The sequence below is a fragment of the Ambystoma mexicanum genome, chromosome 4p, assembly GCF_040938575.1.
Source record: "Ambystoma mexicanum isolate Mex_15411 chromosome 4p, UKY_AmexF1_1, whole genome shotgun sequence".
Taxonomy (NCBI): domain Eukaryota; kingdom Metazoa; phylum Chordata; class Amphibia; order Caudata; family Ambystomatidae; genus Ambystoma; species Ambystoma mexicanum.
Genome location: NC_090927.1, coordinates 363,111,727 through 363,135,814, shown reverse-complemented (window position 1 = coordinate 363,135,814; position 24,088 = coordinate 363,111,727).

Genomic DNA, 24,088 nt, shown 5'->3' with positions numbered 1-24,088 from the left:
TTTTTTCAGAAGTAATCCATCAAGAATGAGCATGAGCACAGTAAAATATACATTTATGGCAATACAATTACTGATAAAACACTCATAATAAAACAAAAACATACCTGAGACATCATAAACATACATATACAATAATGAGTAAAAATGTATCTCTTCATTAAAAATTATTCAATAAAAGCCCATTCCAGTACAAATCTTTATAAGATTTTTTCTTGCTTCCAGGCCCTCCGCAGATAATTAAGAAAACCCAAGGCTACAACGCATGGCTATACCTGAAGCAAAAACATAAGTGCCGGTCTACACTGGGTGAATTTCCACTGTTTTGAAACTAACAACAATGGCTGTTTTCTAATGTCCCTATAATACGGACGCAATAACATGAGATGCAAAAGGTCCTCTCTAGGTGAACCACAACATAGACACTCTAAAACTGAGGGGTGGCTATGCAAGCTTGCTGTGTTAGCACGCAACCATAACAGATCAAAGCGTGCTCTAGATCCAAATCCAGCGATTGGCTGGGACATCTCTATTCATTAAGTATGATTGTACGGAATCCACACTTCTGACAATAGCATGTTTGCTATTTGAGACCAAAGACAGCCCTGCAAAAGTTAATCTTATAAGCATTGCTCACCTGTCTAGTCAGCAAGTTTGTTGGTCAGAGAAGGCTAGAAGCATTTATATTAGTTATACAGTCTGAAATGTGCTTCAGCCAAGCTATCTTATGCCAGGCAGAACTGCATAACAGGGCTTTAACTGCAATCTGAGTAACAAATGTGGGGTCTGACCATATTCTTAATCAATGTTCTAATGGGGCCTGATACTAATCATCTTCCAAATATGTGACTCCTATCTCAGCATGCACTGTATAGTTTGCTGCCGAACTCGGTAGGCCCAATAACTTTTTAAAACATTGAATTTCTATGGTCTGCTATATGGCTACATTTTCATACCCCCACAATGAGGTACCATAATTAGTAGCTGTCTTTGTCTGAGCATTGTTTACTTTCAAAATCATTCCTAGTCATTTATCTTGACACATTTGCATGTAGTGATATACCCCTCCCAATGCCTACATCATTTTGGTTCTCTGTCTCAATATATGTGACACTCGCTGCCGGTTTTCCTCAAAACGTATCCCTTGATAACCAAACTCTTGCACCCGTGGGATTAGACAACCATTACTGTACATTCCATGCATCCCAATTTGATTTCTTTGTCACGCTGCCCTGCATGCCATTACAGCTGATCTTAATGTATTAATTTTCAGGTTTAAATTTCCCATAAAATCAATGAAAACATTGATTAATTTCTGTAGGGCATTTGGGGTGCAAGCAATAATAACAGCATCATCTGCATGAGCTAAAAGGGGAAACATTGTATTGCCCACCTAGGGAAAATCTTCCTTGGAATCTACCAGTGCTTTATAGAGAGCAATGTTGTGCAGTCTAAACAAAACTGGGCCCAATACACATCCCTGGCAAACTCATGTAACCACATTAAAATCACTGGTGCATTGTCCCTGCTCCCCATAGCGGACACAAGCCCTTATGCTTTCATGCATCAAACGCAGGACCCTCAATAACCCTCTCGGACACCCCATGCACTCAACCCCCAGAATTTGGTTCTATTAACCTTGTCAAAAGATTTGCTTAGTTCCATGAAGGCCAATTAGATTGATTCACCCTTCACATAGACAGAATGAGCCCCCACCAAACATAAATGTAGGGCGGGGTCGCATGTCCCCACTCCTGGCCTGAAACCGTATTGTATGTCTGCCAGCATGGATTCAGCAGCAATCCAGGTCTCAATATGCCCAGCAATATGCAACCAAATATTTTAAAAGTGGTATCCAGAAGTGATATTGACCTGTATGCTAGTGTGCTCCCAAAATTTCCCTTTTTAAATATTGTATATATTATTGCATCCTTCCATGAAGGAGGTAGTTCCCCTCTGCACAAAAATATGTTGAAGCATGTATTCAGCAACAGAGCCCTTAAATCCACCATCCCCTTCTACAAATCTGCAGGAACTGCATCTGGGCCAGGTGCTCAGTTATTTGCTTGTTGTTTAATTGCATTCTCTACTGCCCTTAAAGAGAACTGGATCATTGTGCCCTGTGACCCAACAGTAGACCTCTCTACTAATCCCCCATACAGAGCCAACAAATCGTCCTTCCATGACTCAATATGTGTTTTCCTGAGGGTGTGCTTTCTTTTGTATGACGGCCCACCCGCCACCAACTCCCAAAACTATTTGGAGTCATTTGTGGAAACAGCAGTCAACAACTCTTTCCAAAATTTTGTTCCAAAAATGCTTTCCTTGTCTTTAATATTCATTTGTATTTGGCTATTGACCGAAGTATTTCTCCCCTGCAGCTAACTGGATCATTCATGACCGTCAACAGATTTTTCTTTGATTGTTTGCATCCTTTGTCAAACCAGCTATTGTTCCCCCTTTTGTTCTTTTTAAAGTCAAGTTGCAACATATTTATAAGGGATCACATGAACTCCTCATGCACTTTTGACACCACTGCCAGAGACTCAAAGTTATCAAAAATTGGCAGGATTAGATATCAATTTGTGGACACAAATACCTGCTGTGTGTTCCCAGGGTCACGTTCAGCCCATTTCAGTCTTCTCTCACAGTGAGGATTAACCTCACACTGATCTAACTGATGGAAGGCTGGTGTTATCAACTGAACATGCTCCCATTGTGTAATGAGCCTCAGCGGGAAATGGTTACTGCAAAGTTCCCTGATTACTGCAGACGATTTTATCAAATGCCAGTGGCAAACATGCAAAAAGAACTAATCAACTGTGGACGACCTCAGTGCGTTTCTAAAGGTCAGAGCCTCTGGTACATCTGGTGTTACTCGACCATTCGTGGATCGTAAACCCCATTCCAAAAACCACTGCACCACTGGTAGGCCCTTAACACAGGTCCTTTTGTTCAACATCTGTGGGTGTGCAATGCCATAGATGGAATCTTCAGTATCATCATGCAGATCTTCCAAAATCCCATTGCCCAATTTGATATTAAAGTCTCTGCGCAACACCAGAACTGTCTGGCTATCTAGATTAGGGACAATAAAACTCTCCATGAATTTTTTCTACACCCGAGAGTCTTCACTTCTGATATATGTGGGATATTTAAATTGACGATTAATAATCAATCTCCTTGAGTGCCTGACATAATAACATGTTGAATACAATTTGAATTTGTTTGTATGACCTCCATTTGGTACGACATTGATACCTTGATCAATGTCGCTAGACCACCATAACAGCGCCCTCTCTTGTTTTTATTAGCAGGTATTCAAAATGAAACATAACCATGAATCACCAAGGCCTCCAACATCCATGTTTCCTGCAGTAATAACATCATAGGTTTTCATATGTGACAAAGTACCAGAGTCCCTACATTTGGGACCTGCCCCCCGCTATATGGATTGTAATTGGAAAGTGGTTTGTGGAAGAAGTATGTATAGTTGAAGAGAGTTGTGCAATAACATGTGAGTAGTGTTATAGGTTGGAAAATGGTGGTGTTATAGGACAAGGAGGAATGGTGTGCTGTAATGGAAATGGGTGTGATTGCCGCAATGGAATGAGGAAGTGGGAAATATCATAGAGTATAGTATGAGTGGATAGTTTAGGATAATACACTGTATAGTTATGATATTAAAATTGTTACGACATACATGCCACATTAATATACTTACTTTGTAAAAATTGAAGCTTTCTTTCTTCAGTAGGCATCTTTGGTAATCTTCTTGTTTCTGCAAATGTAAAAGAAAGGTTGTTGGCAAGTCTGAAAAGTACCCACCTCCATATAGTAACAGAACCGCAAGACGTATCCTTTTCCTCCAGCCCAGGGACTGTATGTCTCTGGCACTGAAATCCCTACACTGGCTCCCCATGGCTGGACGGATCAAGTTCCAGTCCCTCTGCATGGTCCTTAAGGCTTTCTGGGGCCAGGGACCACACTACTTACAATGCTCTCTGCCTAAATACTCTCCCCCAGAGCCCGCCGCTCAGCCTCCTCCAACTCTCTGCGGGTGAGCCGCTTTTCCAAACAGAAATTTGGGGGTATATCATTATTCTCTGCAGGTGCCTACCTCTAGAACAGCCTACCTGCCTCTCTCCATCTTGAGCCGGACCTCTTTATGTTCTGGAGACTCATCACGACATTCCTCTTCTCTTCCTCTTTCTCGCTCCCTTGCTAAACTCCTTTCTCTTCTCTCTGGCTTCCCTCCTTTGTTCTCATCCCCAGCCTGTTCAGTCAGCTGACTGGTCGCTTGGTTCACTTCCAGAGCATCAGAGGTCCGAGGCTCCACCTCCAGTCCTGAGCTTGCCTGCGGGCCTCCGAACTCTGCCTTCATTACTTCAGTATGAGAGTGGCACTGACTCTGCACTTAACCCTGGCCCCTGTTGGACCAGGCGCATTTGCCCCCTCCCTCCCACTTCTGTCTACTCACTTGCATGACCTGAAATGTACTAGGTTTAGCATGTTTATCTGTCCTGACTTCCTCTATCTCCCCTACTCAGCTTTGCTGTGCCTGCATGCATAGGCGCATTGATGAACACACTTTTGTCTTGTATGTTCCTCTACCTTATCCCCCCCCGCTCTGCCCCCACTCTTTGTCACACACTTATACTATCAGAAATGCCCTGGCATAGTATGCTAGTTATTGCTGTTAGATCATTCGGAATCTTCAAGGGCTAAGAATGACGACTATATCACCTTGTTCCCTTCCAGCCTTGAAGTGCTTGGAAGCACTTCACTTATATATAAGCGCTTTACAAATAAACAATTACAATTACAATAGGACAGGCATTCACTATGAATGCAGAAGTAATTTGGAAAGCATTATTAAACCATTGCAATGGCTGCTGCAGTAAAATATGTTTTGCCGCATAGAAAATAACTTGTCGTTGAAGTGAAACTAAAGGGAAGGTTGTATAATACAATGTAATATGAAGGTCTGCTATAGTGTTGACAGAATTCAGCCATTTGTTACAGAAAATGTTTAATTTTTTATTGTACTCTCAGTTCATAATTAAGGTCTTTTTGGCTATGGAATTGTTCACTGGTAAAACTAGTAGCACATGTAACAATCACTATGGAATCAGAAGTACTTTTAAACATATTAATTAACTATTGGGATAGCTGCTGTAGTGAAGGGTATTTATAATTGAAGTTAAGTTAAAGGTTAGGTTGTGTAATACAGTGTAATATAAACATATGGTATAGTTTTGACAAAAGCAGGCCATTTTTGGAAAACAAAACATTTGTTGTACTGTAGCTTGGTAATTGAGGTATTTTTAATAAATGCATTTCACAGTGTTTTAATTAGTAGCACATGTAAATCACTATGCAAGCAGAAATGCCTTCAAAAGCACTAAAGAACTATTGGGATATGTGCTGCAATGAAGCATGTTTTCCAGCACAGAAAACATGTATTCTTGAAGTGATATTATAAAAAAGTGGTATAAAACATTACTTTTGAAAATTAAAACATACCTGTAGTTCATCTTCTTAGTTTTTCTAGATCCTGTTGATTCTGCAAAAAGAAGTCTGTAAAGGTCTCTACAGTAGGTTGCGATATAGCAGGCTCGGAATCACAGCACAAGTAAACTCTCAGAGTTGAAAGATACATCTGGACTGTTGAACTAAGGTGAGAGGGTTAGATGTATGGTTTGTGGATGTGGTTGGGGGATGGGTGTGTGACTGTTTGAGTGTACCCAATCAGAGATGAGGTTAAAAAGGGAAGACGGGCAGCCATGTGTCCTGACAGCCACAGACATACACAGCTGTTCACCGATGGATCACACATGCCATCCAGGCTCTTTTGCCATGCCCTGCAGGGAAAAAGGACTGCAGATACTTGTTATCTGTGGACGTTGGGAGGCTCAGGCTATCAGGCCTTCTCTTTGGAGAGGAAGACAGGACAGCATGTGCTTAATTTCTTGTTTGAATTGCTGAAAGTATGCAGCTCAACAAGAAGACACGTTGGACTATGTAGATATATGCAGAGCAGGTTGGTATCTCACATAATCTTGGCTACGAAAAAATGGAAGTGGCATGGTATGGAGTTTCGTGAGATGAAATGGAGTCAACTATTACCAATGTGCGATGATATGGTGCATTTCAAACTTCCAGAAATATTTGTAGTACACTGTGTAGGTAATAGTTTAGGGTATGTAACTGCTGTATCTTTTCAGTTTTCCAAGACAGATACTTTCAAAAGTATGATGAAACGTTTTCCACAATGTTTATTTGTTCATGAATTACACAAGTGTGGAAAGGATCCAAGCTGTTTTGTCCACAAATAGAAAAAGCAAGGCCACTATATTTCAAAACACTTGCAACCCATCACCCAAAGACGTTCTCCAATAACAAACTGATGTTATCCTGTTTTGACAGTGGAATTTTTATGTATAAAGGATTGCAGCCTTTGAGTTTGTTTTTAGGCAATGCTCAATGAGATTACATCATTTGGCATGGAGCACACACTTTGGTTAAGCAGCGTGCTCCATGCCCCTTGTTTTATGGCCGGTCTCTGGGTGACTGTTGTGATGTATCACACAACCCCAACTAACCATATTTAAGCAGCACGGAAACAGGAAAACAATGACTGGCTGCAAGAATAACAGATGGTACTTTATGCCCCCATAGTGAAAATCAAAATCTGGCACCCATGCATATATGCACAGTAAGTGAAGATAGATCTTAAAGTACAATATACAAATGTAGTTCATTTGACCTTCCACTTAGAAGAAAGCGCACATGGCAAAATGTAAGGTAATGAACACGAGAAAAATTAACTGAAAGGGGAAATGTTCCAATACATATGCTGGCAAAGTATAAATGGTACTCACCTTTTAAACCCAGGAATCTGTCATTAAATATTCCCTGGTAAACAAAATCCCAATACGAAACAAATGCTTGTGGTGGTATGGGTAAGCGTCTGCACTGGGAACATGACAACCTGAGTAATATCCTGGTAGCCAAATACTTGAGCAAGTTTGCCAACCTCAAAAAAACATGTGTTGCACCCACCCCCTGAAATAAAGTGACACTCTTCACCCATAAGTGTCCTTTACATGTGTCTGGAAAAGCAGCCACAATCAGGGGATAATAACTGAACTAGTGTCCAGAATTACAAACTCTCTTGCCACATTGTGGGCAAATACTTATGACCTACTTGCCCTCTAATCATTTTCCCTCCTCACCCTCAATTCTTGCTTTCAACAAACCCTCCTTTTTAAAGATACCCTTAAATGTACACATTCTATAGTGTCACTCATATATATAAATCCTTATTGAACTATGTTAGGCAAAAAGTATGGAATGGTTCCATTATCCCTCCCTCTTGGCTGGCAGACTACAAATACCAGAATGCTATTCAGCAAACTGCAAAAACAAATCTGTGCAATACTTTAAAGGACTGACAGTAGCACTGTTTTTTAAAAAAAAAGTGGATGTCATGTGTTTTCTTAGTGTATTATGAGATATCTAAGATGAATAAAACAAACAGCACCATACAGTGGACTGTCTCCCATCCATGCAGTAACCAGGACCAACCCTGCTTAGCTTCAAAGTGAGGAAGGGACCGCCCCTCTCAGGCAATGTTGCTCTAAGTGTACAAATGTCCAACTGGTATGAACAATGTAAAATAACAAAAATGACAGCTCTAAAAAGATGATGCCACAAAAAATGAAGCTACCTCTCTAGCATTTCTAGTGACTCTTCGAATGAAGTGCTCCAGTGCTATAGCTGTTTCAAGACTCTGGCTTTTGCTGGCACTACCTTTAATGCGTGGAGGTTGATTCTGCACAAAAACACTCACAGTTACAATGAACAGGTAGAACCACATGCAAGCCAAAAAAGGCTGCAGCCTAGTATGACCTAGACCATCCAGAAGGCATTTGTTGCTAGTTGGAGACATAGTTCACAGCATCTATCCCTCTTGCAGGATTAGATAAAGTTCTCTCAAGTCATGGACACGATCAGAAATACAGACTACCATAGAAGAGAAAAAGGGGTAAAAAGAAAGACCACAGGGCACATGATGGCCACGCTCCTCCGACAACACCACAAAAAGAGAAAAGTGGCAAAAGAAAGCACTGAGATTGAGGATAAAAGAAAGCACTTCATAGAAAGTATCCTCACCCAGCTCGGTTGAGGAAAACAACAGCTGGCAGATGCAATCTAATGAAGAAAAGGCAGCAACTCTTTCATCTTCCAGTGACGATTAAGACAAAAAAGCTCTAAAGGAAACAAAGGCTGAGTAAAAACAGAAGGAGAATGGAGACAACTTAGAGCCAGAAACTATCATTCATGCCTAGAAACACTTGTATACATGCGTGTTATCAATTACTTATCATATCACATCATTCATCCCTAGTCATCAAAATTGAAGCCACAAACAAAAATAGCAGCGTACCTGATGAGGATGTTAAGAAGATCACTGGACAAAAAAGCCAGAAACAAACTATAGAATGAGTGTTCCAGACCACATATGCCAACATAAATCATTTGCTCAAACCTTATAGAAACTCTGCTCAGCCCAAACAGGAAAAAGCAATGAAATAAAGTTATGGAGATGTGCATGAGTATGCTAAATATTCAACTTAACTTCATGGAAGAATCAGTGTGCCCAGAGCACATTCACTAACAGCTGGCAGTATTTCTGTGTCAAGTAGCATTGGAGAAAGAAATACATTAAAATAGGTTATGTGTGTTTCCAATTGTAAGCTATTTTAGGTGGAAGCTTCCAGTAAACCATCCCAAACGTTTGCAACCTCTAATTTGATTCATCACCTCATCCAGTTCCATTATGTCAATATAGAGGAACCCTATGCAAAGGCAAGTTTACATCAAAATGTACAAACCCATGGCCTATAATCTGTGCACAGGTATCTACTGTAAAACAGCATCACTGCTGCTGCTGTTGTCATGGTTAGACATGTTCAAATGTCCAACTGGTGAGGAAAATATAAATTGACAAAATGAAAACTCTTTAAAAACAATTCCACAAAAAAATAAAGCCTCCTCTCTGAACTTCTCTAGCATTTCTAATGACTCTTCAATAGAGTGTTACAGTACTGCAGGTGTTTGAAGACTCTGGCTGTTGCTGGCAGTGAAGATGTAAGACTACATATAAGCCAAAAAGGACTGCAGACCAGTAGGGGCCACACCATTCAGAAGGTGTAAGGTGCTAGTATGAGACATTGTTCACAGCATCTATGCCTCATACAGAATTGGTTAACGTTTTCCCAAGGCATGGACATGATCAGAAGTATTGCCTAAAAACATTCTGAGTTCTCAAAGTATGCACATGACCTCCTCCTGTTTTAAATAGCAACCATCGAAAGGGTGAACAGATTTTGTATCCCATTCCATGGCAGACATTTTTTTCATTTGCAAAATGCTGCTGTTTTTTCCAACCAAATAAACAAACTATTACTAACCAGGTCTAATGGACCAAAGTGCTAATAGCAATAAGCCCAGAGCAAGGGGGTGCATGATTGCATCAGGTCTTTATTAATGCTCTCATGGTGTTCGGACCTGTAACTATGGGCCAGCTAAATATTTGCTTTAACTCCATGGAAGAACCAGTGCGCCCAGTAAACTGACATCAACAGCTGCCAGTATTTCTGTATCAAGTAGCAGTACACTAAAAAGAACATTAAAGAAAATCAGTGTTTCATATTTTAAACTGTTGCACATGTAAACTTCCAATAAACCATCCCAAAATTGTACAACCTCTAATTTGTGGACTGAAACTGCATTGCTGAACCCATACTGTGCCTGCATTTAATGGGGCAATTTGGACCAGAAAAATCATTCCATTTCTTTTTTACATAATTGGAGTTTGCACAACTAATACCATTCCTATATTCTTTATGAATGTATATTTAAAAATAAAAACACACATATTTGTCATGAAATTAAACACTAAGTTTCACAAAACAACAAGCAAATCAAGACAATGGGCCTCATCACGACTTCGGCGGTAACACTTAAATCCGGCAGTAGCGCTATTACCGCCGGATTTAAGGGTCCACCGAATCAGGGCTTTGGCGGATTTCGCCCCAGCTCTGAGCTGGGGGGAAATCCGCCGAAAATTCGCGCTATTACCGCCTGCGGGAAATCTGACAGCGGGATTAGCGCAAAGATTCCACATTGAGCCCAATGGGGAATGGGGCATTCTCGAATGGGCTCAGTGGGAAATGGGGACTTACATTACCGCCAAACTCGTGATCCGGCGCTGTTAGCGCCGGGGAGTTCGGCGGTAGGGCTAATACCGCCCGCGCTAATAGCGTTACCATTACTGCCCAAGTCGTGATGAGGCCCATAGTATGTTCTCTTATAGATAACCAAACAGTACCACACTTCAGAAAACAAAATCTTTTTAAAACACACACATTTTCACATCACCCCAAAAAGCACTTTTATACACACATACACACCATAAGTGATTATAAACACATTGTAAATAAAATCACATCTCTACTGCTCTATGATAACTTTTTTTAATTTGAATTCAGGAGCTATACTAAGTGATTCCATTTCATGAACCTGACTAAAACACACCTTATTCCCACCTATTTTCTACATACAGCAGCACCACTTTATTGTTAAAAAAATACAGTAAGATACCAAAAAATCACAAGGCCACATTATCGACATATTATCAAATAAAAGTTTCAAGAAACCAATAGCAAACAACTGATTCATGCTAATCATTCATCCCAATCATATTTTGTCACAGGTAACATGAACTGCACAGTGTGATTTCAGCAGTCAAAATGGGTACACATTTACAAAATTAACACTAACCAATTACAAACACCGAAACACATAAAAAACCCTTCCCAGCATCCCTAATAGCTGCAAATATTCAATGTGGCTACAAATCTTTCTTGTAGTTCAGCTACATGTAAATTCTCTATAAAATGAAAACCAAACTAAGTCAACCATCAAAACTTCAAATAAGACAAGGGGACACCGAAGCACACAAAATAACACACAGAGCCAAAACTCTGACATTTATCATCCACATACAAATATGATTATTGTACAGAAAATGTATGGTCCAATAGACACGACTATAACAGCTATAACAGTAGCCGTATCTATCAGAATAGCAAACTAAAAGCCAAAAATGCGATGACATAGCCGAGCACATGCCCAGGGAGAGCAGAAATAGATTTTTTTCATTTTCTGCCATTTTGACAATATTCTCGGCTATATTGAATGCTAGAAAGGACTAACGATTACCGCGGATATGAGTAGTTTCGTGCCAGCGGCTATATATTTTAGAGTGTCCGTGTTTTATTTCTTTTTAAATTTTATTTTTATAGGTTTAGTGATGTAGGGGGTGAAAGATCGCGCAAGTGCATGGGTAGGGGGGACGGGAAAAGTGCAAGGGGGAAAGGGAGAGGGGAAAGTGCAGTACAGGGTTAGTAACAAACAAGATAAATAATAAGGGCCAGCTGGTGGCAAGTGCAAGATAAGTGCAGACAAGTGCTGGGAAGGGGGGCTGTAGGGATACAGAGACAGTCCCGCAGTGCAGGGGTTGCCAGGAAGGCAGTGCAGGGGAGAGTGGCTGGGCCAAGGACCGAGATTGGTGAGTGGCCCAGTTGCTGATTCAGTACAGTTTCAGTTATTTAGCATGGGAGAGGGAGAGAGAAAGCAGAAGCAAAGAGGAAGGTTTTGAGGTGCTTCCGGAACCGGAGATGGTTCTCCTCAAGTTTCAGGGAGGCAGGAAGGCTGTTCCAGAGGGAGGCCCCTGCTGCGGAGAAAGATCTACCCCCAACTCGTTGCTTGGAGAAGCAGCTGACCCTGAGGGAGTTGGAGGCGGAAGAGCGAAGTGCTCGAGAAGGAAGATATTTAGGAAGGGAGAGTTGAAGGTAATTTGGCCCCAGGCCCCAGAAGGCCTTGTGGACAATGCAGAGGGTTTTGAACTTAATCCTCGCAGCCACAGGGAGCCAGTGTAGCGATTTCAGTCCTGGAGAGATACGGTCCCTCGGCTTGAGGCCAAGGACAAGTCTCGCAGTCCTGTTCTGGATGAGTTGCAGAGGGCGGAGAGTAGAGGCAGGCAGATTTAGATAGAGGCTGTTACAGTAGTCCAGCTTCGAGAGAACCAGGGCGCCAGAGACAGTGAGCTTCTGGGGGAAGGAGAGGAAAGGAAGGATACCTCTGAGGAGGTGCAGCTGGTAGTGTGACTTCTTAGAAACGTCAGAAATGTGAGGAGAGAAGGAGAGTGTGGAGTCAAAGATGACCCTGAGGTTTTTTGCCTTGCAGGTAGGAGCAGGAATAGGGCCAAAAGAGGCCAGCCAGAGAGCTGCAAGGAAGGAGGAAGTGGGTGTGCCGATGAGTAGAATCTCGGTCTTACTGGCATTAAGGCAGAGGTCGTTGGCGGCACACCATTCCTGGATAGCAGAAAGACAGTCAGAGATGAGGGACGGAGAAGAGGAGGCCGAGGATAGCCTGAAAATGAGCTGGGTATCATCCGCATAGCACTGAAAGTTGGGGCAGAGAGCAGCGATGCGGTGGGTGAGAAGTGCCAGCTACTGCTTGAACAGCTAGGGAGAGAGGTTAGAACCCTGGGGGACACCACAGGTAGAGAAAAAGATGTCAGACAGGAAAGACCCCAGTTGGACCTGGGAGGGTCGATTTGAGAGGAAAGAGGTCAGCCAAGCCAGAGCCTGACCAGTGATACCCAGGTTATCACGGAGATGGTTGAGCAGGATGGTATGGTTGACAGTATCAAAGGCAGAAGAGAGATCAAGCAAAATGAGAACACATGGAATGTTAGAGTCAATGTTTGAGAGCAGATCCTCACGGATGTTCAGGAGAGCAGTTTCCGTGCTTCTGGCAGCTCTGAAGCCAGACTGATGGTAATGAAGGCTACCAACAGATTCAGAATGGAGATTAAGCTGGGAGATGGCAAGTTTCTCCAGGAGCTTGCCCAGGAAAGGAGTGATAGAGATAGGGCAATAGTTAGCTGGGCAGGACGGGTCGGAAAAGGGTTTCTTAAGAAGGAGGTGCACAAGGGAGTGCTTGAGAGGGGATGGGAAGACTCCAGAGGCGAAGGAGTGATTGCAGAAGTCAGCAAGGGCAGGAGCCAAGGAGTCGATGTGGTCCTTAATAGTTTTGGAGGAGCAGGGGTGGATCTGTGTTGACGAGACTTTCATAGATCGGACTTGTCTCGAAACCTCATCAGCAGAAAAAAGGGGAAAGGCAGAGAAGGAGAGAGGAGGGGTGGCTGCAGAAGGGCCAGAGGATGAGCAGGGAATAGAGGGCAGGAGGTGATGGGAGGAGAGTGAGGACAGGATGTCCTGAGTTTTTGAAATGAAGTGAGAGGTCAGTGCCGTACAGAGGGCCTGGGAGGGGACAGGAGAGGTAGAGACTGCAGCAGGGTTGGCAAGCTCCTTTCAGATTTAAAGAGTTTAGCCGAATTGTTAGATGCCGCAGTGATGCAGGCTTGGATAAGGGCTCTCTTCTTGGTGAGAACGGAGAGCCGGTATGGCTTTTGGAGCAGGCGACAGGCCAGTTTGTCAGAGGATGAACTTGAAGCACGCCATTTCCTCTCTGCCACCCTGCACAAGCGTTTAAGGGTGACGAGATCTGAGTCATACCAGGAGTTACATTTGGCTTTGGGCTTCAGGCGGATTCGCATAACAGGGGCAAGTGGAGAGGGCTGGGTCAGGGTGGGCGTCAGCCGAGGGGGGAAGAGGGGGCGAGAAGGTGGCAGCGAAAGCCTCAGCTGACACACGCTTCATGGGTCGGATGACCGAGACGGAAGATGGCAGTGATGAGGATGGCTTTGCCTGTGGGGTAGGGAGGGTGAAGTGGGATGAGAGGAGAAAGTGATCACTCCAGGAGAGAGGAGTGGAGAGAGGGACAGTGATGGGAAGGTCAGAAGAGATCAGGGCATCAAGAGTGTGCCCAGCAGAATGGGTTGGCCCAGACGGGAGAATAGAGAGTGAGAGAGAGTCACAGAGGTCGCGAAAGATTCCAGAGGGGGGACAACTTGCTTCAACGTCCAAATTTCACTTGGTGCCCTCTAGCCAATCGTGATGGTGGTCGTTTCATTTATAGAAACCATGATCCTGCAATTCACCATGGGAGATATAACGATCAAGTTTTGAAAAAGGGCACCCCCTTCTTCATCAAATATTTAAATAACTTCTGCACAGAATAACCCCGAACCAGGCTTGGATCGCAAGTCAACGCATCATGCACAAGATGTTTTGGACCTGGTCCAAATCCATCGAGCAGTTTGGGCTGTCCGCTTTGGCAAAAATGTATCTTGTTTGTCCATGGGAAAATTAATAGGAAGTAGGCCTCACCTTTGTAAAACGTTTTTTTTATACTTAATAACTTATTTTATTTTTGAGCAAATCTTTATGAAACTTTTCAGTCTGGAGGGAGTCCTTAATCACTTTCAAAATTCTGATCAAATTGATGGGTCATCGTCAATTGATCAAAGCACAGGTGAAAGGCATGTGCAGACCACAGTGGTAAAAGCAAGAATGAATGGCAGCTTTGAGACGGTGGCAAGTGCAAGAGTGCCTTTGCATTTCTCGGCACAAGTAGCAGAATGGGTAGTGCTCATTTTGGCACTTGAAACACATGAAGAGGAGGTGGTAACAGTGTATTCAGATTCCACCTATGTGAAATAAACAGTATATGCAGGGCTGTCATGTTGTAAGTGGTGTAGCATCTTATGCACAGACAGCACAATTGGACAGGGTCATTAATGCATTACAATTCCTTTCAGCCAACGCTGTGGTGAAGTGCGCACCATATACTAAAGGTACAGATTTAATGTCTTTCGAATCAAAAGTTATTAACAATAGAATTTTGAGGAGACTCACCTTAACTATGGGGTGGCTGTCGCTGACCAATAGTATCAATCTTTAAATATATATATATATATATATATATATATATATATATATATATATATATATATATATATATATATATATATATATAAATGTGGTTAAAAAAGTACACATAAAAATCAATGCATAACTTATTTGATGTAGATGTTCTTGAATCTGGAAATTAGAATCAGATCAGTAGTTGAATCTCAGGAGAACTGCACTGTGAGAGTTGAAAGGAACATCTGATCTGGTGAACTGAGTAAGAAGGTTGCATTTAGAGTTTTTGGATGTGATAGGTGGATGAATGTGTGACTGTTGGAAAGTAGCCAATCAGGAAGTGTTACAGAGATGAAGTTATAAGAGTAGAAGGAATGCCCTGTGCGATGGTGTCCGCAGATGCCGTCATAGTCCGAGACACACACGTACCATACAGTTCCTGTGACCAAGAACTGTCCGCTGATATTTTTAACATTCACGGACAATAGTAACAGCAAAAGGGATGAGTCATTTTTTATGATGGTGTATTATGAGTGTTTGTGATTTGGTTGAATTCTATTGTTGTGGCTGTGGCCAGTGTCCAGATTCTTGGGGGCACTGGCCGGACCACAGCAGTTTTTACATAGTAATCATGGCTATTTTAGCTGGTGTATACAGTAGTTGTAATGTAGTGTAAGGGTATTATTGAAGTGTATACCGTATTTATAAAATGGTTGAAGTATACTGTGGCCATGGTTAGTGTCCAGATTGTTGAAGGGATGTCTGCAGAATATGACCCCAAGAATCTGGGCACTCGCTATGTCCTCAATTTTTTGTGGTCATTCATTATAACCACAATAAGATGCTGAGGTTGAAGGGTAGCATTGAAGTATATTCAGTATTTATAATCCTCCTAGAAATGTGCACACCGCCCATGGCTACATTCGTTTGTTTTCAGTGAGTATGGCTACAGTAATGTGCTTGCAGTAATTGATAGTAGGAATGAATGTTTAGTTGAATATTGTAAAGAGACTGCAATGTAAAATTCTGGACACTGGAAAAGGCCATAATAATGTGTCCTCAATTATTATGGCTACAGTAATATGCAGAGAGTAGTTGATACTTGGTGTGGACATTTAGTTGAATATGGTTATAGGGCTGAAATCTATAGTTGTTTCGTTGTAAAGAAAAAATATATAATTTGTTATGCAACACACTGTGAAAAATGTAATTACTTACAGTTGTGCATATGTTTATTTACTTTGTTGACTCTCAATATTAGTACATTCTAGGTACTATTTTTGGTACAGCATTTGTGTGTGATACACTGTTGTTGTATTAACATGTGGTAATCATTGGCTCATTCTGGATTGAAAAACCCCATTGTGTACAGTTACACTTTCATGCATTTCTAACTGTATGTACTATTGCACTACTTTGGATGTATCATGTACGTATAAGTTTGATAGCATGTTAGAAGTGTATTGTAATGCACATTATTTTGAAAGTAGTTAGATACCCATTGGCATATTCTAAATGTGTAGTGTAGTCATTAAGAACTGATGAGTACTTTTGGGCTGAAGGAATATTAAATAGGCATTTGTTAGATATGCTGGTAACCTATGCTTTTGAGTAATGGAAGTGTTATATTCAAACCAACCACTTCTTTTTTTTTCAAATATACAGTGTAGTGGCCTGAAGTGATTGTGACACCAGTGTGGTTCATTTTACATGCTGTTGTGAAGGTTTTCTTGCCAATAGATATTTGGCTGTGTGTAAAGCTAGTAAGCTTACAGCTATTTTTAGTACCATCTTCATTGTACCTTAAAATCATCAGTATCACATATTGGCCAGGTGAATGTATTTGTGTGCTGGAGCGATTGTCTGAATTGCAAAAAGAGCATAATATGCCATGATTTGCATCTTGCAGAAGCTGGTGAGATGGAATGGATTCGCAATTTGGTACGGATACATACACAAATCATTCATTAGGGATGTGCTCTTGTGAAACATTGTTGCAGAAACTGTGTGTATGTTTCCAGGTGTATGAAATCTCGAAGATTTCATTTATATAGATGTTTTTTTTGTTTCTAGTACTTTTAGAAAGTATGTTAGGAATTCTTGTGGATCTTCCTGTGTGTTTAGTGTGAATTTAATCATTCCAAACCAGTGGTCAAATTCTTGCCTTATACCTGAGACACTGTAGGTAGTGTCAGGAGTATTTGTGGCATTTCTATGAAGGATAAGCACAACTGGTCTGAGCCATTTAATTAAATGTACTCAACAATTGGTGGCAATTGGAAGAGATGATTGATTGCTACAATTACATAGCAATTTAATCCATCTGTATTGCAGAATTTAAATGGACTTCACAGTTTTGCATTCGTATCCTTTGATGGACCTGCAGTTGCTTCTGGAGCAGAGACATTTCTCTTTGTGCCTTTTGATGGACCTGCAGTTTTTCTTGGACCAGAGATTGTTGTGTTTTTATCATTTGAAATATTCTCTGTGTACATACATGTCTTTGAAAAGAAGAAAACATGCTATTGTGTGGTCAATTTGTTTAACTTCTGCAAGTTTGTCAAAGTGGATGTTGACAAACTGAATGTTGTCATGTGGATACATTTGGAAGCCAACAACTGTATCAATTAGTCCATTGAATAAACCTTGTTTCATGCATTGCCATTACGCACATGCATTTTAGATTTTGCTGATTTCATTGTTCCATGATATCAGGGGCAGATGTCTTTTGTCCATACAGTCCATGGATTACTCTAGTTGTTAAGGTGGATTTTGCAATTTTAGTAAGCAGACCAGTTATAATGCGTTTTAAAATGTTAGCATTGGTTCCATCTGCAGACTGGTTTTTGTTTTGAGTTAGTTCACTGTAGCAAAAATGCTGCCATACATTTAAATTCCCAATGCTGCTGAGTGTATTATGGCATTCTTTTTGTCCTAATGCTCTGAATGTGGGTTGGCCCTTTACTAGTGTTAATTGTAGGAGATCTCTGAAAACAATAAAACGTTTTCCTCCAAACAGTTCTTCATAGTCTGTTTTTTAGACTTCTCGCATCCATGACCGGTTAGTGTTTTAATGTAATCAGTGATTCCATCAGTAATGTTGAAGATTATGTAATTAGTGATGTCACCAGTTTTGTCATCAGTGATGACATTGGTAATGTCAACTGTGATATGACACGATATGATATGATGTGGCATTTATAACGCGCCTGTTCAAGAGAAGGAGGAGGAAACAAATGGAGGACAAAATAACGATCTTACTAGGCCGTGTGTCATTCAGATCATGCAATTGTGGGGAAGAGGAAAGGGGAAGTGCCAGAGGGGAGGGGACAGGGGAAGTGCAGTTAACTCACAAGTGCAGCCTGTGGGTGGCTCCTAAATTCAGAGAGAAGGGACTGTAGGGTTACAGATACAGACCCTTAAGTGCTGGGTAGCCATGGGGCAGTGCAAGGGCAAATGGACATGCAGGAGCCTGGGCCTAAGTTCAGTGGGTGACCATGTGACCAGTGTGCAAAGCAGTCAGGTGCATCAGCAGGGCAGAGAAAGCGAGAAAGTGGAAGGGAAATGGAAGGTCTTGAGTTGCTTCCGGAACTGGAGGTAGTTCTGCTCAAGTTTGAGAGAGGCAGGTAGGCTGTTCCAGAGGGAGGACACAGCCGAGGAGATAGATCTCCCCCAACTCTCTGTTTGGAGAAGCGTCTAACCCTCAGAGAGTTGGAGGGGGTGTTAAACCGTAATTATATAGTGCCTCCTTACTATGAATATTGGCTTAAGCCCATTCGCGCTTCACGGAAAACCGCGTTGCAAAGTTCCGATTCTGGGTTAACTTCGCCGCCATTTTAAGATTCATCTGCCATTTTGATTTTCACTCATGTTACATGTTCTAAAATGGTGGACTGTGTTTTCAACTTGCAGTCGAGCCTTACGACCTTTAAGTTGTGTTAATGTTTATGTTGTCCACGAGCCGACTGTTTAAACTTGGCAAAGAAACATTGCGCTTCATATAAACTGCCATTCGAATGTTGTCTGCACTCACAAGCCTCATCCTTGAATAAACATTGAAACAATGAAGAACAAACATCGATCGTATGTCTTAGCTGAACTACATTGTAGGGACACTTGGACTAAGGCTTAACAAGGATTTGAGAATCAACGAAACAATTGTGGGGGTAATTCATAGAATTCAGCGCACAAGTGGCGCATGCGGCTGGCGCACAGTGTTCGCGTGCGAATCCCTGCGCCAGCCTCGTGCGCTAAAATACATTTCCGCGCACAGAGTATTCATGGATTCCAGCCATCAAAACCAGCTGTGGCGCACAGTGGCGCAGCAAGCCTGCAGCAGCGCCAGTTACGCCCCCAAGAACGCCCCTTGTGCAGGGAAAAGCCATCAAAATCCCCAATCCAGCGCAAAGGGCTGCGCTAACCCTGTACCAGCATGGCAAGCGGGGTACGTGTATCACTGGGGTGCGCAGGAAGTTTCTCACGTGATTTCAGCTGGGTACGTGTATTACTGGGGTGCGTGGGATGTTTCACACGCAATTGGCCCTGTGCGAGCGGGGTACGTGTATTACTGGGGTGCGCGGGAAGTTTCACACGCGAATTCAACAGGGTACGTGTATTTCAGGGGTGTGCAGGAAGTTTCACACACAATTCCATCAGGGTACGTGTATTTCAGGGGTGCGCGGGAAATTCCACACGCGATTCCATCAGGGTACGTGTATATCAGGCGTGTGCGGGAAGTTTCACACACGATTTCAGCTGGGTACGTGTATTTCAGGGGTGTGCGGGAAGTTCCACACGCGAATGTCCTGGGTACGTGTATTTCGGGGTGCGCGGGAAGTTACACACGCAAATTCAGCAGGGTATGTGTATTTCAGGGGTGCGTGGGAAGTTCCACACGCGATTCCATCAGGGTAGGTGTATATCAGGGGTGCACGGAAAGTTCCACATGCGAATGTCCTGTGTACGTGTATTTCAGGGTACGCGGGAAGTTTCACACGCAAATTCAGCAGGGTACGTGTATTTCAGGGGTGTGCGGGAAGTTCCACACATGAATGTCCTGGGTACGTGTATTTCGGGGGTGCGCGGGAAGTTCCACACGCAATTCCATCAAGGTACGTGTATATCAGGGGTGCGCAGGAGGTTCCACACGCGAATGTCCTGTGTACGTGTATTTCGGGGTGCGCGGGAAGTTTCACACGCAATTTAGGCAGGGTACGTGTATTTCAGGGGTTCCGTGGAGTACTACACGTGAATTGGCCATGTGGGTCCTCCCAGGTGTTCGCTCTACAACCTCCACGGCCCCTGCAGGCAGCCCACACCACGGGGGACTACCCTGCACCCCTGCTCATGTCCCGCAGGAAGCCCATCCACCATGGGCATGCCCCCCAGCCAAGCTACATGTCACCTTGCACTACTGATCAACAATGCATGTCTCACAGCACCCCCACGCCCCAGCAGTGCAGGGCACCCTCCACCAGGCCCCCGCACATGTCTCACAGCACCCCCACCCCCCAGCAGTGCAGGGCACCCTCCACCAGGCCCCCACACATGTCTCCCAGCACCCCCACCCCCAGCAGTGCAGGGCACCCTCCAAAAGGCCCCCACTCCTGTCTCCCTGCACCCCCACCCCCCACCAGTCAGGGGCACCCTCCACCAGGCCCCCACCCCTGTCTCCCTGCACCCCCACCCCCCACCAGTCAGGGGCACCCTCCACCAGGCCCCCACACATGTCTCCCAGCACCCCCACCCCCAGCATTGCGAGGCACCTGCCAGCAGGCCCTCACTCATGTCCCACTCATGTCCCCCTGCACCCCCACCCCCCAGCATTGCGAGGCACATGCCAGCAGGCTCCCACTCCTGTCTCCCTGCACCCCCACCCCCCCACCAGTCAGGGGCAACCTCCATCAGGCCCCCACTCCTGTCTCCCAGCACCCCCACCCCCCAGCAGTGCAGGGCACCCTCCACCAGGCCCCCACTCCTGTCTCCCAGCACCCCCACCCCCCACCAGTCAGGGGCACCCTCCACCAGGCCCCCACTCCTGTCTCCCTGCACCCCCACCCCCCACCAGTCAGGGGCACCCTCCACCAGGCCCCCACTCCTGTCTCCCTGCACCTCCACCCCCCACCAGTCAGGGGCACCCTCCACCAGGCCCCCACTCCTGTCTCCCTGCACCCCCACCCCCAACCAGTCAGGGGCACCATCCACCAGGCCCCCACACATGTCTCCCAGCACCCCCACCCCCAACATTGTGAGGCACCTGCCAGCAGGCCCCCACTCCTGTCTCCCAGCACCCCCACCCCCCAGCAGTCAGGGGCACCCTCCACCAGGCCCCCACACATGTTTACCAGCACCCCCACCCACCAGCATTGCGAGGCACCTGCCAGCAGGCCCCCACTCATGTCCCCCTGCACCCCCACCCCCCAGCATTGCGAGGCACCTGCCAGCAGGCCCCCACTCCTGTCTCCCTGCACCCCCACCCCCCACCAGTCAGGGGCACCCTCGACCAGGCCCCCACTCCTGTCTCCATGCACCCCCACCCCCCACCAGTCAGGGGCACCCTCCACCAGGCCCCCACAACTGTCTCTCAGCACCCCCACCCCCCAGCAGTGCAGGGCACCCTCCACCAGGGCCCCACTCCTGTCTCCCTGCACCCCCAACCCCTATCAGTCAGGGGCACCCTCCACCAGGCCCCCACACATGTCTCCCAGCACCCCCACCCCCAGCATTGCGAGGCACCTGCCAGCAGGCCCCCACTCATGTCCCACTCATGTCCCCCTGCAACCGCACCCCCCAGCATTGCGAGGCACCTGCCAGCAGGCCCCCACTCATGTCCCACTCATGTCCCCCTGCACCCCCACCCCCCAGTATTGCGAGGCACCTGCCAGCAGGCCCCCACTCCTGCTCCCAGCACCCCCACCCCCCACCAGTCAGGGGCACCCTCCACCAGGCCCCCACTCCTGTCTCACTGCACCCCCACCCCCCACCAGTCAGGGGCACCCTCCACCAGGCCCCCACTCCTGTCTCCCTGTACCCCCACCCCTCACCAGTCAGGGGCACCCTCCACCAGGCCCCCACTCCTGTCTCCCTGCACCCCCACCCCCCACCAGTCAGGGGCACCCTTCACCAGGCCCCCACACATGTCTCCCAGCACCCCCACCCCCCAGCAATGCGAGGCACCTGCCAGCAGGCCCCCACTCCTGTCTCTCTGCACCCCCACCCCCCACCAGTCAGGGGCACCCTCCACCAGACCCCCACTCCTGTCTCCCTGCACCCCCACCCCCCACCAGTCAGGGGCACCCTCGACCAGGCCCCCACTCCTGTCTCCATGCACCCCCACCCCCCACCAGTCAGGGGCACCCTCCACCAGGCCCCCACACAAGTCTCTCAGCACCCCCACCCCCCAGCAGTGCAGGGCACCCTCCACCAGTCCCCCATTCCTGTCTCCCTGCACCCCCAACCCCTATCAGTCAGGGGCACCCTCCACCAGGCCCCCAAACATGTCTCCCAGCACCCCCACCCCCAGCATTGCGAGGCACCTGCCAGCAGGCCCCCACTCATGTCCCACTCATGTCCCCCTGCAACCGCACCCCCCAGCATTGCGAGGCACCTGCCAGCAGGCCCCCACTCATGTCCCACTCATGTCCCCCTGCACCCCCACCCCCCAGTATTGCGAGGCACCTGCCAGCAGGCCCCCACTCCTGCTCCCAGCACCCCCACCCCCCACCAGTCAGGGGCACCCTCCACCAGGCCCCCACTCCTGTCTCACTGCACCCCCACCCCCCACCAGTCAGGGGCACCCTCCACCAGGCCCCCACTCCTGTCTCCCTGCACCCCCACCCCTCACCAGTCAGGGGCACCCTCCACCAGGCCCCCACTCCTGTCTCCCTGCACCCCCACCCCCCACCAGTCAGGGGCACCCTTCACCAGGCCCCCACACATGTCTCCCAGCACCCCCACCCCCCAGCAATGCGAGGCACCTGCCAGCAGGCCCCCACTCCTGTCTCTCTGCACCCCCACCCCCCACCAGTCAGGGGCACCCTCAACCAGGCCCCCACACATGTCGCCCAGCACCCCCACCCCCCAGCATTGCGAGGCACCTGCCAGCAGGCCCCCACTCATGTCCCACTCATGTCCCCCTGCACCCCCACCCCCCAGCATTGCAAGGCACCTGCCAGCAGGCCCCCACTCCTGTCTCCCTGCACCCCCACCCCCCACGAGTCAGGGGCACCCTCCACCAGACCCCCACTCCTGTCTCCCTGCACCCCCACCCCCCACCAGTCAGGGGCACCCTCCACCAGGCCCCCACACATGTCTCCCAGCACCCCCAACCCCCAGCATTGCGAGGCACCTGCCAGCAGGCCCCCACTCATGTCTCCCAGCACCGCCACCCCCCAGCAGTCAGGAGCACCCTCCACCAGGCCCCCACACATGTCTCCCAGCACCCCCACCCCCCAGCATTGCGAGGCACCTGCCAGCAGGCCCTCACTCATGTCCCACTCATGTCCCCCTGCACCCCCACCCCCCAGCATTGCGAGGCACATGCCAGCAGGCCCCCTCTCCTGTCTCCCTGCACACCCACCCCCCACCAGTCAGGGGCAACCTCCACCAGGCCCCCACTCCTGTCTCCCAGCACCCCCACCCCCCAGCAGTGCAGGGCACCCTCCACCAGGCCCCCACTCCTGTCTCCCAGCACTCCCACCCCCCACCAGTCAGGGGCACCCTCCACCAGGCCCCCACTCCTGTCTCCCTGCACCCCCACCCCCACCAGTCAGGGGCACCCTCCACCAGGCCCCCACTCCTGTCTCCCTGCACCCCCACCAGTCAGGGGCACCCTCCACCAGGCCCCCACTCCTGTCTCCCTGCACCCCCACCCCCCACCAGTCAGGGGCACCATCCACCAGGCCCCCACACATGTCTCCCAGCACCCCCACCGCCAACATTGCAAGGCACCTGCCAGCAGGCCCCCACTTCTGTCTCCCAGCACCCCCACCCCCCAGCAGTCAGGGGCACCCTCCACCAGGCCCCCACACATGTTTCCCAGCACCCCCACCCCCCAGCATTGCGAGGCACCTGCCAGCAGGCCCCCACTCATGTCCCCCTGCACCCCCACCCCCCAGCATTGCGAGGCACCTGCCAGCCGGCCCCCACTCCTGTCTCCCTGCACCCCCACCCCCCACCAGTCAGGG